Source organism: Canis lupus, chromosome 12, assembly GCF_003254725.2.
Source record: "Canis lupus dingo isolate Sandy chromosome 12, ASM325472v2, whole genome shotgun sequence".
Classification (NCBI taxonomy): Eukaryota; Metazoa; Chordata; class Mammalia; order Carnivora; family Canidae; genus Canis; species Canis lupus.
The window spans coordinates 12,489,915-12,506,665 of record NC_064254.1 but is presented as its reverse complement, the minus strand read 5'-3'; the positions used below and the strand labels follow the sequence as shown (position 1 = coordinate 12,506,665).

General features: G+C 51.4%; 1 long non-coding RNA gene across 1 annotated transcript; it reads left to right on the top strand.

The window, feature by feature from the left end:
• The first annotated feature begins 5,547 nt into the window (after positions 1-5,547).
• LOC118350393 (uncharacterized) lies at positions 5,548-16,595 on the top strand. Its single transcript, XR_004804085.2, has 5 exons — positions 5,548-5,656; positions 6,797-6,914; positions 10,483-10,611; positions 11,151-11,211; positions 15,921-16,595. It is a non-coding gene; the product is annotated as an uncharacterized LOC118350393 (long non-coding RNA).
• Positions 16,596-16,751: the final 156 nt, after the last annotated feature.

Below are 16,751 nucleotides of genomic sequence, written 5' to 3'. Positions count from 1 at the left end.
CACCTCTGGGGCTGCTGAGGTCACGATGGTACTTGCCAGCACTGCCTAGTGTCAGCTCAGCTCTGACAGTGGGGAGGGGGAGCCTAGGGAATGGCAAGAGTGGCAGGGACAGGTGTCTGGGGGCTGGAAGTAGCCAGGCTGCTGAGAATCTGTCTCAGGGTACTTGGGGGGCTGCGCTGGGCTTACTTCCCTGGTGGGCAGCAGCCCTTGCCCACAGGTGGCTCCCAGTCTGAGGAAGAGGACAGAGCCCCGGTCCGCAGACGCAGCAGCTGTGTCTGAGCCGAGCATGGTGGTGGCAGCAGCTGGAACCACCTCCCCCCCCTCCCCCCCCCCCCGCCGGCTACTCAGTACTCCTGTGCAAGGCTCTCAGGTCACCCAGGAAAGATACTTTGGAGAATCCCTTCCCTGGACCCTGGGAGGACCCAGCAGGTGCCCTGCTTGTGACAGTCCACATGGAGTAGGGAGGGGCTGCCAGAGCCTAAGTGAGGACAGACAGCGGCGTCCCTGTGTCTGAGCTCGTCCTCAGGGCTGGGTCCAGCAGAGGGAGCTGGCAGCCAGCAGGAGCTGAGACAAGCCGGCCCTGACCCCCGAGTTGTCCCGCTGCCTACCCAGGGTGGCAGACTCACCCATGGCTGGAGCTGGAGCATTGGCAGCATACGTTGGGGCCCAGGACCCTTCAGCCCACCCCAACACTCAGGGCTGCCCCACCGAGACTCCTCTGCAGAGTCACAAATTTTATACTCTTCCAGCTCGATCTATGGAGTCCTTCCCACTGCTCTTGGGCTAGGTTGTAATGCAAGGGATCAGAGTCCTGGGTGTGAATTCTGATCCTTGACCTACTAGTTCTATGACTCTAGGCAAGTTATATAAGTTCTCTGGACCTCAGTTGCTTCACCTGTAAAATGGGCTGCTGTGAAGATAAAGCGCATGAAACATGCCTGGCATGTAGTAAGTGCCCAGTTAGGGCAACTTCTTTCCTCCTCACTCCATTCCTCTTTGCTTCCCTTTGAGCAACAGCTAAATGGCTGGGGATGGGAGAAGCTTGCTGGGGCGAATGCCAGCCATGGGGCAGGTGGCATTAACCACAGCAGCTTCGTTTGGAGACAAGGTTTGAACTGGGTTTAGAGAAATGCTTCCTCTTGGCCCCTAATGCAGGCATGTCAAACTGCAGCCAGAATGAGGTGGCAGTGAGAGGGCAAGGGTCATAGCCTCATTGGCTCTTCACTGAGCACTTGTCTAGCAACCCTTCCATTCATGTGCCCCTGGCTGTATGTCAGCCCCCAGTAGGACTTACTGGCCTCTTGCACTGCCATCAATTTCAAGGTCTCCTTGGGGTATGTAGCTCTCCAGGTGTTCTCTCATTTTCCTTATGTGCCAGGCCCTGTTCTAGGCATTAGGGGGATAGCAGTGAGCAGAGCTGAGCATAGTCCCTGACCATGTGGAGTTGGCACTCTAGTGAGGAGTGAAAACATTCAATAAAATGAATATATTAGAGGGTTATAAGTGCTCTGGAGGAAAATAAGAAGAGGTTGAGAGATGGGAGTGCAGGTGTAAGTGGGTGATGCAACATTAATAGAAAGATCAGGAAGGCCATGAGAAGAAGATATCTGAGTAAAAATCTGAAAGGTGAAGCCACATTTACAATTAGGGGAAAATATTCCATGAGAGGGAATAGCTAGTGCAAAGGCCCTGGGGCAGTCATGAAGTTGGCTCCTTTGAGGAACAGCAAAGGGGCCAATGTGAAATTAGTGAGAAGGAAAGTAGTGGCAAATGAGGGCAGAGGGGCAAGAGGGACCAGATCCTAAAGGGGCTGGTAGGCCATTGTCAGGACTTGGGCCACAGAGCAAACATGGATGCAGAGAAGGAACACGGACACTTTCTTTTCCCTAACGGGCAGTGGATGAGAAAGAAAATGCTACCTGCTTTAATAAAGATGAGCCCCGGAACTTCAAGATTGGTACTGGAGGTACACTCCTGATTGAGAAGGGCAGCACTCTGAGTCTTGAGGCTCTGTCCCTCATGGTCTCTCATCAGCATCCAGCGCCATCCACATTGGTCTTGGGGAGAGGGGCCTCTCTAGGAAGGGTCAAGAGCAACCTGAGGGCAGGGGTGCCTTGTTGACTCTATGTCCTTAGTTCCTGGACTTAAAAAAGGTGCTCGACACAACCTAGTTGAATGAAGGAAGGACAAAAAGAAAGAGTGAAGGAATGGTGGACACAGGCTCTGCCCTTCATTCCCCACAGCAGCAGAGACTAAGCTGCTGGGTTTCAAACACTGAGGGCAAAACACTCAGAACCAGGCCTCTGAGATGTGTGGCCAAGGCCTCACCTGCCTCTTTCCCCTTGGGGTCTCCTGTGGAGTGTCTCTGCTGGCTCCTTGGTGACATTTCTGTACTGAGCCACCTCCCCAACACACCCCCACATGCACACCGTGGTTCCAGTACACACACACCTCAGCCATTCAGCAGCTTCAGAGGCTCCACTGTGTGCCAGGACTCCCACCTTCTGAAACCCAGCCTCTTGTCTGAGGTTCTTCTCTTTCCCCTCTGAGCCTCATCAGAGGGGCCACCGCTTATGGGGAGCTGCCATACACCCCACACAGGGTAGTGGCTTTGTGGGTCTCAGCCAAATGATCCAAAGCTTGGGCAGTGATGGGGAGTGGCCTAGCATAGTAATACAGATGACAACCAAGCAACAGCTCACCTTCATCAGGCACCGACCACACACCTGGCCTCTGTCCTAAACACACCATCGGCATTATCTTGCTTAGCTCCAGAGGCCTCCATGTGCCAGTCAAAGGGACTGGGGCTCCAAGAGGTCAAAGGACTTGTCTGAGGGCGCTTCCAAGGTGCCCCTCCTGGATGGGAGGTAGGAGGCCTACAGGGCCCTGGCCCAGAACTGCCCCCTCCTGCCACTGCCCTGGAGCAGCCAAGTAGACAGGTTTCATCTCAGGGCACCCCTACCTCCTGTGAGAGCCAAGCTGAGTATGTCAAACTTCAGCCTTGCCCTTCAGAGGAAAGGCTGGGGTCCTGGGAGCTAGGAGAGCCCGGGGCTGGTGGGACTGAGAGGCCACTCCCATCCCTGGCTCTGCTCCGGGAGTGGAGCTAGCTGGCAGGGCTCGGACCACCACCAGAACGTGCTGCTGCTTCTTTGATCTGCTGTGACACTTGCTGCTCACCCTTCATGTCTAGGCCAGCTGTGTCCTCTGGAGAGAGGTCCTGAAAACAAGGCCAGGTCAGCCTCCCTACTTGGGCTGAAAATGGGTTTCCTGTAGGCAGAGAGCAGATCTGGGGGGCCCACATGTATAGGCTCCCACTGAGGCTGTCAGATCCGTGCCTCCTCCTGGCAGAGGAGACTGAAAGCTGCCGTCTCTGAGCCAGGACGCTGCCTCCTTGACTCCAGGAGGTGAGTGGACAAGGTGGAGGAAAGCTGCCAAGTAGCAAAGTGCTCTGCAAATGGGAGTTCCGCACAATTGCACCTCCTGTCTCCGCTGGGTGGCCACTCTCCTCTGAACTTGAATGTCCAGGAACCATACCTCTCACCTGGACACAGCTTTCCTCCCCTTGACTGACAGTCATTCATGCACATTTCTAATCTCCCATGCGTAGAGACAAGCCCCGGGGCAGCAGGACTTGGGTCTGAGTCTGTTCAGTGCAGGGCCTGATACCCAGCTAGGTCTTCCTCACTGCCTCCCTTCCAGAGGATAGCAGGACAGAAGTCGGTCAGGGGTGGGGAGGACAGTGGGGTGGGAGTTGCTTATGGAACAAACAGAACCTGGAGTGGGTGGTCTAAGGATGCAGGTTTGTGTCCTGACTCTGCCTAACAGCCCCAATCTCCCTTTAAAGTGTTTGAGAACAGAAGAGATGCCTTTGGGAACACATGCTCTCATTGCCCCATGAGACAAAGGCTCTGCAGGTCTCCGAAGCCAGAGCTGGGGGGCCGGGGCGGTGTTGGGAGGATCATTTCCTGATGGAGGCTGTGAAATTGGCAGAGAGGAAACCTATGAACACACTGGCCCCATGGCCTTGGCACCTGCAGCAGCCTGATCCCCAACCCAGTGTGGCAGCTGGTGGTGCCCAGGTCTCCTCGTGGCTCCTCCAGGGAAGGGCTGGCACATGTTCCTCTCTGCTCCCAGTGCTGAGGGCAGGGTCTGGCCCACAATAGGCCTTGAACAGTTGATTATTGAAACAATTTGGCGGAGGCAAACGGAGTCCTCACTCATGGGACCATCAGCTGGAAATGACAGTGGGTTTTATCATTGTGAACACTAGCTCCACAGTAAGGCCAAGGAAGTGGGCCCCTGGCTGGACACCATGGTCTCCAGGAAAGGAAGGAACCCATGGCTTTATGCTGGGGAGGACATCGGGAGGGGGATGGATGCAAGGCTGGGGAGTGGAGTGTCTCCCAAACCGTCCTAGCTGTGCTCCAGCGGGGAGGCCAGAGGGGCACCTCAGGTGGCATCATGGTAGAGATAGTACTAAAACAAACACCATTTTTGAAAATCCATGTTCGAAATCTGGTAAGATGGGCTCTTGGCCAAATACCAGTGCGTGGCTCATCCTGCAGAGAGTGAGGCCATCCTGGAAGGAGGGACTGAGATCTCAGGGATAAAGAGCTAGGATGGCATTCTTTCTTTTAGCTCAGTTGGAGCAAGAAATAGATCCAAGTCTCCCTGTTAGGGGGACCAACGGAAAGCAGAGGAAGAGTGAGTCTCGGTCAGTCCCAGCAGAGGGAGGGGATGTTAGGATGGAACTGGCCATACTTGTGGTGTTTAAGTCTGGGGCCAGAGGGAGTCTCGTGTGGGGGGGCTGGAAGACCCACTCCTGAACACAGAGCCTCAGTTCGGTGGTGGAGGAAGGGAGCAGAACACCAGGGCTGGGCTGATTCTGAAAAGCAGGAAGGGTCTATTTGGGAAATGACAGACTTCTGAGTTTGAAACCAATCCCCGCTGGTTACCTGGGAGTTGATCATTTGGCCTACAAGTTCATAGATAAGGAGGACAGACCGATTGGCAAGACAGAACAGACGGCAGTAGAAACCCGAGTGAGGCAAGTGATTCCATACATCGTCACAGCACCGAGAGGTGGGTTTTGTTACCGCTGGTTGGCAGGTAAAGAAACAGGCTTCTGGAAGTTAGGTAATTTGCCGGGAGCCACATTGCTAGAAACAGGCAGGTCAGGACCCCAGCTCTGCTGATCACAGAAGTCAGGTGACCTTCCAGTCACCTCTCCTGGGATGCCACGTCAACAGCCCCAGCTCTCTTTCTCACAAGGGTACTGGAAGGCTGCTGGAGACAGGGGTGCTGGGTCCCCCTACCCACAGGGTGGCAGAGCTTGTCGTGATACTCTAGGGAGGCTGGCTCCCATGACAACAGCGGAGACACAGCCCATGGCAACAGCTGATGAACGGGACACTGGAATTCTCTAGGGCTTGTCCCAGGGCCCTCCTCCTTGGCCCCATTGTCCTGAACATTTTTATCAATGGCCCGAATGGAGGCCTGAGTGGCTACATCCCCCCCCCCACCACCCCCCCCCCCCCCCGCCGGCTTGCAGACACCCCTCAGCTGAGAGAAACAGGTTCGGCAGCACAGAGAAGATTCAGCCTCCCCGACAGCGCCTGGAATGAATGGCAGGCAGAGCCAATGAGAGCAACAAGCGGTAGGCAGAAATGACAAAGGCCAGCTCTAGGATGGGAACAAAACCGGAGGGAAAAGGCACATGGGTACTGAGAAGCTAGCACACCTAGCGAATGGTTTCTGTGCAAAGGGACTCCTGGCAGGATGGTCTTGATGCTGCAAAGGACTGGAAACAGTGTATGTGTCCCCCAGGATGGAGGGGTCTGTTAAATATTTTGTGTAGGTCTGTGCAATGGAAGGCCACAGGTCTGATACGAAGAATGAGGGAAGAAGCTTTAAGTTACTAATAGGAAAGGCTCCCCAACACACCCGGTTAAGTAAAAAAGCAAGGTCATGGCTGTGTGCACTGGAGTGTAGACCATGCTTCTGTTTGCATAATCAAAAAGATGTGTATATATTTGTATACGCAGATCATCTGCGGAGGATACATGGGAAACCAAGTAAGCAGCTAGGGTCTTGTTTTACACTGAATATCTTTTGTGCTTTTATATAATGCCATATAGGTGTGTGTGTGTGTGTGTGTGTGTGTAGGAGGGCATGGATAGAGAAATTTTGTGGAAAAAGACCTGGAAGTTTGGCTGACCATAAGCTCACTAAAAATTGCTTTAAGAAAAAAAGACCCCTATAATCCAAGGTTAATTAACAGGCTGTACCCAGAATGTGGGGCCTCTCTGAGGGTGCCATGTTTGAAGAAAAACCCTGGGGGCTAGATTATACCTCAGGGGATAACTTGGCTAAAGTAGAGGTGGGTGGAGGGAGGGTAACTTGACAGGTAAAGAGATGCCAAAGAGATCGAAGGTCATTAAAGGGTCGCCATGAGGAAGCCCGGGGGACCTGATTTTTTTTTACATGAGCCCCTATGTTTGCCTGTCCATTTATTTGGTTTCAAGAGTAGAATTTAGTGATTCATCACTTACACATAACCTCCAGTGCTCATCATAACAAGTGCCCAAGAGAAGCCTGATTATTTTAACTTGCTTCAAAGTATTGGACCTGGATCAATGGTTTGGAAGGTATGGGGAGACAAATTTTGGCCTCAGGAAGACCTTTCTAATCATTTGAATTGAATTATATAATAATATAATATAATAATCAGAGGAATATATAATGCATTATGTAATTTAACAATATAATGTAATAAAAAGTACTTTCTAATAATTAGTACCGGAATGAGCTCTGCGTCACTGGATGTATTCAAGAAGCCACTGATGACATCTCACTAGGATGCTGCGGAAGACATCAATAAAATCACCGGGTCCTAGATTTGGAGCTCACCCCAGGTCTATGAAAGCTGTATCTCTGGAGTTGAAGTCTAGAAATCTGCTTTACTGATTGATTTTTTACCACTGATGCAGACAACTGAACTAAGTACACTCCTCCGTTCATGGTGTATTATCATCATTGGTCTGGTCAAAGTCCCCTTTATTTTTTTATTTTTTTTAAAGATTTTATTTTATTATTTATTCATGAGAGATAGAGACAGACAGAGAGAGAGAGAAAGAGAGCCAGAGACACAGGCAGAGGGAGAAGCAGGCACCATGCAGGAGGCCTGATGTGGGACTCGATTCTGGGTCTCCAGGATCACGCCCTGGGCTGAAGGAGGCGCTAAAACGCTGAGCCACCCGGGCTGCCCTCCACTCCCATTTTCCACCATCCCCAAATCCCTGCTTCCAGACCCTCATTTTATGTGCTTGGTAGAGGTCATGAAACATGCATCTTCTGCGTATGCTGCATTGTGTTGTTTTCTGCATGTTTTATCATTTATATAAATGGTGTTATGCTGTCACTCCCCTCTGTTTCTTACTTTTATCTTTCAATGCTGCTGTTGTTATGCATTCTTGTGTTGTGTGTCTGCCTTGTTTCTAACTGCCTCTTGACATCTGACTGATCCGCTCCCCCATAGGTGGCCACTTAGGCTGCCTCCAACTTCCCACTACTCCCCAAGTTTTGCTGTCATGAGGATCCCATGCATTTCTTCTCTTCGTCCTCTATAATAATTTTTTCCAAGCCATATATCCACTTGTGGGATTCTGGGATACAGGGTGATGCATATTTCGCTTCAATAAATACAGCCAGATTGCTGCTTTTAGAATGGTTATTTTCATTTATCCTCTTGCCTGAAGGACACAAGGGTCTCATCTCCCTACAAAGAATAGAATTCACTTTTCTAATTTGTGCCATTCAGTAGAGTGTGTAAAAAGCTACAGTTGTTTGATGCGTCTCTCCAATGGCTAGTGAATTTGCACATCCCTTCATATACCTGGCCTTTGCATTTCCTCTTCTGTGGCATGACTCTTCAAATTTTTTTTTTTTTTTGCTTATTTTTTTCTATTGGATTTCCTGGTGTTTTTTTTGTTGTTGTTGTTGTTGTTTTGTTTTGTTTTGTTTTGTTTTTTACTTATTCCCTATTTTAGTTTTAATCCCAGGCAAGTTCTGAAGTTGCAAATATCTTCTCCCAGCCTGAGACTCTTCCATCTTAGTAGGTGTCTTAAGGATCAGCCAGGCTTGGGAAGCTTCAGGATGGATATATACCACTTGAGATCATTTCTAATTCTGTCACTGCATGTTTTTAAGCTTCTTGGGCTTTCTGAGGAGTTTCCTGGCCATCTCCATGGGGAAAACAGAGGCCTCGGGGAGGGCTGAGGATAAGGCGAGTCATTGTGAATGCGGATGTGGAGATGGGATGCACCCAGCTCCATCTCTAGCAGTGTGTTGCATTGTGAAGATGTTCATATGATGTGGCCCAGAGAAGCTTTTGAGATCCTCCTGGGAGATGATACACAGTTCATTTGGGTAAAGTCTAGAATAGCTCATTGTTTGGAAGAGGTCATCAATCCATTGGAGTTTTCTCAACAACAGAAGCTAACTCTTTCATCTGTGGAAGTCTTAAAATTTGACTGCAAATATTTAACACTCCTGTCTGAGAGGTTAGTGGAGAGAGGTCTGTGTTTCCTGCCCTTGAATCTGGGCTGACCCTAGTCACTCCTTTGTGCTCAACAGAATTTTGCGGAAGTGATGCTGAATGACTTCTGAGGTTAGGTCAGAGAAGACTCTGTGTCTTCTGCCCAGCTCTTTTGGGACTCTCACTCTGGAGGAAGCTAACTGCTGTATATAAGACACCCAACTACCCTGAGACTGCCATGCTAGAGAGGCCATGCATGGGTGCTTGGGTCAACAACACGAGCCGGGGTCCCAGCCAGTGTTCAGTACCAACTGCCAGCCATGTGAGCAAACTGCCTTGGATGTCCAGTCCTAGCTGACTTCTGACAGCAACTGTGTGAGACCCCAGGTTAGGATTACCCAGCTGATCCCTTTGTGAATTCCTGATCCACAAAATCAAGAGACAATAAAATTGTTTATACCACTAAGTTCTGGGACACTTTGTAATGTAGCGGTAGTAACCACAACAATCTTCTAGAACATAGTAAGCAGTTACTTCAAGTCTTTGCTGATGACTCTAATACATGTAGCCTTTATGGGTCTGTTTCTCTTGTCTGCTGTTCTGATGTTTTGAAATTATGTTATCTGACTCTGTCTGTGTAGGTATTTTCAATTATGTGTTGGACATTGTATTTATGGACTTCTTTGTAGCAATAACCTGGACCCTGGAATGATTACTATCTTCCTTCAGAAAGGATTTACATTTGTATCTGCCAGCTACTTGGGGCATTATTAATACAAAATTACCTATTTCAATGTTTAGCCCTGTGTGATTGGAAACTGAGCTACTTCTGGTTCACCCTTAATTCCTAGGGTATAGCCCTTTTGAGTTGCCTGCCCAAAGACAGAGGGCTCACTAAGTCCAACTCTTTGGTAAACCTGGGACTCCACTTCATGTCCTCTGCGTCCCACAGGGCCATCAGAATTGTTCAGCTTCTTGGACTCTGAGTTGACCTCTCCCGAATGGGCAAACACCCTTAGGAGGGGAAATGGCCATAAATGCCACTCTTTCTTCTCCGGGTCTCAGTCATGGCCGAGAAATTCTTCCTATCTTGTTAGCTCCTCAGTGCTTCAAGCAGATTTTTCAGATATTTTGTCCAGCTGTTCTAGTTGTCCTCAGTGATACATGGGTCTAAATCACTTAGGCTGCTATTATTAAATCTTATTTACTTAATTCTTCAAATGTCAAAAATATAAAGAAATATGAAATCATGATCTTTGAAAGTCCCTATAAAAAAATGTATCACATAGTCTCAAACTTTCTTAAACAGAGATTGACCATAATCCAATTTTCCACTGAAGCCTTGGGATCCTTGTTAAGAATATTCCCTACTATAGTCAAAATATAGTGATGCCTCTAGGAATTGGAGTATGTCTTTTTTTATTTTTATTTATTTATTTATTTTGCACCTACTCTGAATAACTCAAGATTGCTTTTGTTTTTAGCTCTTGGGTCTACCTTTGATTGCTTATGTGTTTGCTACCTGACACCTTTTGCTATCACTGAGAAGAATGTCCTTAGTGGCCTTTCCTCCATTCTGATTTTATTATTTTAATTCATACATAAATTAGATAACGATGCATATTAGAATAGTGTGTAAGGTAAGAGCAGATAGGCTCTGACTTGGGTGGGGGAAGAATCGAAAGGTGAAGCTCTAAAGTTTGTCAGACTCTAGTTGGACAATTGTCAAGCATATCTTTAGTCTGTTCAGAAGCCTTACAAGCTCAGACTTCAGTCTGAATGGCAGAGGTCATCAAGTATATGGCCTCTGGATAAGTAGAATGTTGTTCCAATTGCCCTGAGTTTGGTGCTCCCACTGCAAGCAGGGAGTTAGGGGGCATATCTATTGCCCTAAAACAACTTAGGGGCTTTGGCCAGTCATAGGCTGCTTTCTTTTTGTTTCCAAGGCCCCACCCTGTCTTCTGGCCAAGGAGACTGAAGAAATCTTGGCAAAGAATGCTATTCCCTGCTGCCCTGCGGAGATGACCACTTCATGGAGAGCAGAGGGAGGAAGGAGGAGAAAAGCGAAGAGAAAGGTTCTCTTTCAGGCTTAAGATGGTGTGGAGTGGCTGCTCTGTGGCCTGCCAAGAGCTGACTCACCGGGCTGGGACAAGGCACTACAGGTGCACTCAGGCCAGCAGACAATAGGCGCCTGTTGCAAATAGCCCCACACCCGAGACAGACCACCAGGGTCAGGTGGAGACAGTCCCTGAGGGAGTGTGGGGGCTGGAAGGGCAGGCGAGAGGCTTGTCCTGGGAAGTTGTTCTTGTCCGGTCTTCCCAGGGCCTGACTCTGAGTACTCACAGCCGTGGTGACTCTGTGATTTCATGGCCAAGGGACAGGAGCACTGGACCACGAGTCCAGACACCTGGGATGGCCTCTCTTGTGGGCCTTATCCTTCATCTGCCAGCTCTAATGTTCTGGTTCTAATGCCACCAGCTTGCTTTGTAGTGGAGAAAAGTCCACACACTTTCCAAGCTTCGTTTTGTCCCTCTCTGGGTGAATCCTTACCTGCATTATCTCTTTAATCATACTGTCCTCCAAAATAGGTGCTATTGTTAGTCTCTTTTTACAGATGAGGAAACTGAGGCACAGATGGTCTGAAGATGCAAGCCTGGTTTCAAAGCCGGAGCTGTGTGAGTCTGGATCCCATGCTATGTGCAGCACTGCCACCCAAGTAGACCAGGACCCAACACCTTGCATCTTGGCAAACACAGGGCCTACTCTGGGGACCTGGCAAGGCAATAGGGGTGGGATGGTCAGAAGGCTTCCTGGAGGAGGAGAGATGAGCAGCTCCTGGTATGGGGATGGGCACCATGGAGGGTAAGGGCTGGTGGGGATAGGGAGCCAAGACTCAGATTCCTAGCTGATTTCTGCATTCAGCAGCAGACTGGAGGGAGGGTAAAAGCATGGGGAGGGAGACTCACTTCTGCCCCTCTTAAGCCTCTTAACCCCTGGGGGAGTCACCTGAGACCCCCTTCAGGGCTGGGTACAGGGGCAGCTCTTCACTGCCCTGTCCATTGCTAGCTGTGTGAACATGGGCAAGTTGGAGAGACTTTCTAGATTTCAGTTTTTTCATCAGTAAAATTGGAAATATAAAATGAACCCCATGAGGTTGTTAACATAATGAGACCTATTGAAGTCTCATTAGGAGTGAGTCCTTTAGAGGCTTAGCACAGTACCAATGCCCCCTCACCTGTTCCTCTTCCTCTTCTCTGGGCTTCGCTTCTCCAGGCACCTTCACTTCTCTTGTCTTTCCTCAGAGGCCTCCTTGCTGGAGTCTGATACCCTCTGTGACCCAAACCATCACTACTCATTGGAGTTAACTTGCTGAGCAATGAGTGCCTTCCTACTTTATCTCTTCACCTCCTCTCCCCGGTGGGGCTTGAGCTCCTAAGACTGCGCTCCCCATCTGCTCTGCCAATGGGATCCCAGTCCCACCATGAGCTCTTTCTCTGCCTTTGCTCCACTGGCAGGAGATGAAGTGTAAATGCCCCAGAGTCCAGTGCCTTGGAGGCCCGGTTCAAGGTGGTCCCGCCTCATTGAATGGCTGGGTCAACCACTAGCCCTCACTAAGCCTTCCTGTCTGAAAAGCAAGGTTGTTTGGGGGGGCCTACTCCCACAGGGGCTCAGGGTGAGTAAGCAGAGATGGCTCCGTGGCTCTAAACCTCCTTGGGGAGGGAAGGACTGATGAGGCCTGGCAGGCTAGGATGAGGGAGAGCTGCCCTCCCTTTCTCCTCTGGTCCAGAAGCCTCTCAGGGTCCTTTGCCTGAAAAAGAAACCATCTGCCTTGCCTTGTCGGAGGACAGGGCCTCGATAAGGAATTAGGGAAGCAAATCCAGCCTGCATGTTAATCCTTGCCTGCCTTAAGTTGCCCACAGACATGGGCAGACTGAGGGCCTGGCCCAGAGAGGAGTCATGGCCAGACCTCCTGCTATCAAGGCAGCAGACGATTAGCCAATTAGCTTGGAGGAAACCAGGTCTGGCTCCTTGGGGGCTCTGAGCTGCAGCTCCCAAGGAAGCAGGGACCTCCGGGAGAGCTGATTTAGGTGAACAGGGGCAGCCGTAGGGCTTTGCCTGGAGCCCACAGGCTATCCAGGGGAGAGGGCTTTCCTGGCTGCCAATTACAAGGGAAGGGACAATGGGGATGAGGCTCTGCACTCTGTACCCCAGCCTGGCCTCCTGGGTATGAGCCCTGTAATGGCAGAGAGGGCTTGGCACACAGCCGGTCCTGGGTTTTGGTCAGCCCTGCCATTATTCTTCTTGATTCCACCATGCAGTGAGCACCTGTGATGTGACATCATCTCCGTGAAGTCATGCTATTAACTCCAGGGAAGCTGGGGAGACATTGAGTGGAAATTCAAACTCAGGTCTCTAAAAACCTGATGTCTCAGATACTACCTTTTCTGTATTGGCACCACTCGGGGTCACCTGGGGCACTTGTGGCAAATGCAAGATTTCCTAACCCACCTGAGGTCTGCTCAGTCAGGATTTCTTAGGGGTGGGGACAATCGCAGGCATCTGTGTTCTCAATGAGGTTCCTACCCGCACATCACAACTGACACTGATGCAAGAGATCTGCGGTCTGACTCGGAGACACTCGGACCTACAAGAACCCCTTTGCCTCCTTCCTCTCTCCTAGCTCACCCTCTAAGCTGGGTCAGGCAGGGGAGTCCCACTCCTCTCATCCACTGAGGACCACTCAGTGCCTTTGGAGGCCCCCAGAGGCATGGCAATGGTGGGAAGGCAGGTGTGCACGTCCTTGGCAGAGGGGCTCACCAGCCTCATCTCGGGCCACCGTGGCAGCTCCAGCCTCAGAGATTGCTTCTCTGCATCCACAATGGAGAAGGCCTCGAGAGGGCCTTCGGCCAATCTGAGGAGCCCTGGATCCCAGGAGAGGGCCAACCCTGTAGGAACCCGTGGGCCTGAGGGTTTGCCCTCTTCCTGCATTTTGGCCACCGACGCCCACGGACGTCTCAGGCAAATCTGTTTCTCATCAGCCTTTCTGGGCCTGGAAACCGAGGCTTGAGGCTGGCCCGTGGCCTTGTGGTTTAGAAGGAAGGGGAAGCCAAGTCCTCCAGTTCCCGGGGCCTCCACACTCATAAGTCTGCACAGGCACACATATGCGTGAATTGGCAGGCAGATGTGCAGCATGCAAACACCCACCTGCACATGTTCTCGGGCTCAGGGCTGCAGGCCCAAGGGACCCCCAGGCTCAGGGATGGCCTGCTACAGACAGTGGCAGCTGGGGTCACAGGAAGGCTGGTCTAAGAAGGCCTCACCCTGGCCACTCCTGGCTTCTCCCAGCCCCATCCCTTTCTCTTCAGGCTGCTGGGCTCCAGGACAGGAGAGGCCATCAGCTCTGAGACGCTCTGCTCTCCCTTTGCTACCTGACCTACAGGGGCTCATGAGCTTACGGGAGGGCCTCCGTGGTGAGCCTCCTGTGCCCTCCACCCCCACACAGTGAGGAACAAGACTGGTGTCCAAGGAGCACTCGCCCGGCCAGTGCTGGTCTTGTTGAGTGGAGCCCCAGCAGGCCTAGGTCAGACCCTAACTTCAGACCCAAACAACCCCCGAGCCACGCCCACTCCATGTTAACTTCAGAGACAGGAGCTGACTCCCACAACGGAGCTGGGGCTGTGGTCCCACTGTCCTGGGCCAGAAGGTGGGGGCATCTGGATCCAAGGGTCTTGGACACAGGCCTGGTCATCTGGCCCTGCCTCTGTGAAGAATGAGCTGGGCTGACTCAGGGGTCTGTCATCCCACTGCAGCCTTCCCTTCCCCACTTGGATTTGGGGGCCCATGGGCTACCCCTAACTACAACCCACTTTGGGAGCTCCTTTAAGGTGGGGGCCTCCATCCTCCTATTGTACAGCCAGTGCCAGTGTGGGGCCAGGTGCACAGCAAGTGCTCCAGACATGCCAAGTGTGCAAATGCATCCCTTCTGCTCCCCATTCCTGTCTTTCTGTGTGCTTGGTTTCTTTCTTTCCCTTCCTGTGTGTCAGACCTGAGACATCCCACACTGCCGGGCCTGCTTAGAACCCCCAAAGATCATAACCTGATCTTCCAGAGGCTTCCCAGCAGGGACCAAATCCCCAAATAATCCCTGAGCTGAGGGCTGCTTTTCAGCAGCCCCTCTGGACCTTGAGGAAATTGAGGCTTGAGGCTGGCCAGCAGGATCTTTTCTTCTGGAGACATACTTCCTCAGAGGAGGCATAGGAGACCATTTGGGACTTGGCACCTCCCTCATGGTCATCATGGGCAGAGCCCCTGTGCCGGCCAGCCGCAGCATTGGCGCTGTCAACCCTCATCACCCACCCACCCTCCTTTCAGTCTGAGGGCTGCCGTCCTCAGCCAACTAAGCAAGCTCCTCCCTGAGCCCATCCTGGGCTCAGTGCTGAGGAGATTATTGGCCATGCCTGCCAGGGGCTGACAGTCTGGCTCGGAGATATAGACTCCCCAGAGAGAGATGGGCCCCAGGCAGTCGGTCAGGCTCAAGAGAGCTCAAGTCTTCGGCATGGCCAAACGCAAGTCCCTTCCCTCAGAGATGGCTGACTCAGCAGTGGGCAAGGAGCTGGAACAGGTGCACAGGGCCCTCCCACCATGTGAGGGACAGGGGATGGATCTGAGGTATAGAGAAGCACCCCCAGGCTGTGAGGTCAGCAGCTGTGGGTTTGAGAGCTAAACCTCTGGCCCCGACTGCCTGGGTTCACATTCAGGTCTGACTCTCATGAGCAAACAGGACCTCTATGAAGTTGCCCTACCTGGTAGAGCTCTTTCCAGAATTAAATGAGTTTCTCGGTGTAAAACACTAGGATCACCCTTGGCACAAGAGTGAGCCCTCAGTGGACGTTAGATATTATTGTTAAAGACTGGAGTAAACCAAAACCCACCCTAGAGAGCTTTAATTGACTGTTGACATTTGGTTTCCTCCACTGGGCTCTAAGCTCCCCAGGCCCTTTATCTCCCATGCCTGGCACATCTCAGAGACTCAGAATGTGTGTTGAAAGGATGAACACAGGAATGAATGAATCAGGGAGCCTATGGCATCAAGAGACACTTCCTGGAAGAGGCAGCACTGGCGGCTAGGGTCCCAGAGAGGTGGAGAGGGAAGTCTGAGGGAAGGCCAGGAGGCCTCTGGCTGGGCTGGTGGCAGGGGAGGCCCTCAAGGAGAGGAGCCCAGCGAGGCCTGAGGGAGGCTGGAGGGAGGAGGGAAGCTGGAGGGAGGCTGGAGGGAGGCTGCCTGGGTTACAGGGGGCCGGGCTGGGTGAGGATGGGGAATGGGCAGGGAGAGGCAGCGGGGGCGGGGGGCTTCAGCTCAAACCTGTCTTCCTCCTCTGCCCAGGCACCGGCGGGCCATTTACGGAGTCTGCAATTCTGTTGTCACTGGGAGAAAAACCAGCCTCACTCCACAGACCCCTCCGCCAGTAGAGAAACAAGTGTTGAAGATAAGAGGAGTTTAAACAAATACATTCCCATACAGGAGGCCGAAGAAGGGGAAAGGTTGGGAGGTTTCTCTCCCTTATCTCTTTCTTTCCTTCCTTCTCTCTCTTCTTCACTCCCTGGCTTTCATCCTCCTTCTTTCTTTCATTTTTTTTTTATTCTGACTTTATTAACCACCTATCCCGCAGATCAACAGAACAAAATAAAAGCAACGCCCCCTCACAGTGCCATCCTGTACTCAACGCTGAGGACCTAGAAAAGGTTTTATTGACCCAGAGCCAATAAAAGGGTCATCTTGTTCATTCCCCTGCTCCAGATGCAACCACTTATAGATTCCTACAGAGGACGCCCTGTTTCCCTCAGAGGAGCCCCGTGACCTCCACTCTGGCTCCTTCTTTTGCTCAGCCTGCAAACAGAACTCTAGGGAATGATTCTTGGGTGGCAGGAGGCCCAGTCTAGACCAACCACTGACCACTACCCTGGAGCAGGTGAGGCTAGATGGTGGGCAAAGTGTTTCTGAATGGGGAGGCACAGCCCTGACCTCAGGGATGCACAATCTCAGGGGGAAACACAGCTGTATCCTTAGGGATCCCTAGTCTTAGGGGGAAGATGCAGCCTGAGCTCTAAGAAACCCCTGGTTTGAGGGAATAAAGAACCACACTACAAATATTAACCTGTTTTTCACGTTTGATGCAAGATGACAAGACATTGGGCAGAATGGCCCCCCAAATCT